Source organism: Neopsephotus bourkii, unplaced genomic scaffold (genome assembly GCF_033783945.1).
Source record: "Neopsephotus bourkii isolate Nb327-2 ecotype Australia unplaced genomic scaffold, CSIRO-AGI_Nbou_v1 NB_940, whole genome shotgun sequence".
Taxonomy (NCBI): Eukaryota; Metazoa; Chordata; class Aves; order Psittaciformes; family Psittacidae; genus Neopsephotus; species Neopsephotus bourkii.
In genome coordinates, this window is record NW_026901434.1 from 2105001 (window position 1) to 2106870 (window position 1870).

Here is a 1870-nt window from a genome sequence, read left to right on the forward strand (position 1 = left end):
GCAACTCTAAAAAGAGGAAAAATTACATTTTTTATCTTATACCTCAGATATTTTGTTCTGTGTATTTTAATATTGTGGGTCTTTAATTTCTGAAGGTTACGTAGTTTGATTGCTGGCTGTAGAAGTTTTTGTGGTTGATCTAGAAAGCTGCTAGATATGAATAAAAACTGGTTTAGAGCCACAATCAAGAGTGCTATATCATGTAAATGAATTATATATGCTGAATATTAAGCTATCGGGGTTATCACATGTTTTGTAAGAGTGTAAGTGACTACAGTAGTCATTTTTTTCTGCATCTACATTTATTTTAGTTTATGCGAGGGAGGGTGGGAGGAAATTGGGGACACAGGAATGGGGTTCGGCTAAAATATTAATTAATGAAGCAAAAAGGGGCCCCACTGCACCAACTATCATATATCACCTGTCTTAAATTATTCACTGTTTGTTCAAAGCCAAAGGTTATGTTCTTAGTAGGGGTGCTTCTTTTGACACTTGTACATAAAAATCAGATTCAAAGCTGTCCAAAGGCACCCTTTTAAAGCATTCCACCAGGCAGTATTCAGCTATTTAACCATAATAACTAGTTATTTAGGCAAAAACTGCTAGTTAGACCATTAGCAAGCATTCTTTTTATATTTCTTCCAGTAAAATAAATTATTGATATCATTGCTGACTTTTATATTATGGGAGGGAAAAACAATAATAAAAGGTGATAAAAGCACTGTTTCTATTTTTTTCTTTTTTTTCCAAAAAAGAAAGTAATAAAAACTTAAATCCTTTGTACCAGTAAAAAAAAAAAAAAATGTATAAAATTTACATCCGTGCAGTGGAGTTGTTAAGTTCTAGAAATACACAGACTATGATGCTTTAGATTTAGCCTAGTAGACCAACTGTTAGAGACAGACGTATCATTTTTATGGAATTATATGATAATCATATTCAGATTTATATAAGCATTTTACAAGTATTGCAATCATTGAGTAGAGATAATCATGGTATTTTCATCAGCTTGGTACTTTTTGAAACATGACTGTGTCGTGTAAACAATCTGCAATTTTTCAAGGCATGACAACTCGCCCCTATTTAATTTTCAAAACAAGGCCATTTTGCTAAATATTGGGCCCAAGACAACTTTTCAACTGGGACGAAAGAGGGACCTTCCTGGAACAGAGCACTGCCTGGAGAAGGCTGCCTGCCTGTTCCCAGGAGGTGCAGCCCAGCAGATGCCCGGGTGGCGGGTTCAAGCATAGTTGAAAAATTGCAGTTTGTGTGTGCATATGTTTGGACTCTTTCCATGTTGTCCTGTTTACAAGTTAACCTAAGTTGGGGTGTTTGTCACGGGTCTTCTTGGTTTTGTATTTAAATAAATAAAGCAGAAAACTGTCTTGCTACAGTTTGCTGCAGATAGTTATATCCTCATGTGTAATGTGCGTGCCTACTGGCAAGCACCTTAGTAAATTATCAACTCACCGCTGTGAACCTGCCAACTTGCTATAACAACTCTGCTTTAAAAGAAGTGTTTGTGATCAGGCTTTCTCTTTGTCATCGTATGTGCATGCAGTATGATCAGTTGAACAATAACCATCAATAAAGTTTCACAAGATTTGAAAACAAAGTTTCTGTAGCATTTATATCTAAGAATGAAAAATAAATTATCTTTAAAACTGAAACAGAGAAAGAGACTATATTAATCAATGAGAAATGGGGCAGTAACATATATTTATACTGGTGAGGGAATGAACTGAAATTTATTAAGAGTTCAATCCCTACATTTATAATATAAAATATACAAAACAAGCCTCCTATTAAAAAAAAAAAAAGTATATTTCACTTAAACACCTCGATAAAAGCAACTTGAAAAATGTTTACC

At 34.2% G+C, this 1870-nt stretch overlaps 1 protein-coding gene across 39 annotated transcripts in view; it reads left to right on the plus strand.

Moving 5' to 3' along the window:
- Positions 1–1615, plus strand: part of RBFOX1 (RNA binding fox-1 homolog 1) — a 1299775-nt gene extending 1298160 nt beyond the window's left edge. For all 39 annotated transcript variants that reach the window (XM_061358249.1, XM_061358247.1, XM_061358250.1 and 36 more), the window contains one exon: positions 1–1615. This exon is cut by the window's left edge. The gene's annotated coding sequence lies outside the window, so the exon portion shown is untranslated.
- The last annotated feature ends 255 nt before the right edge of the window (positions 1616–1870 follow it).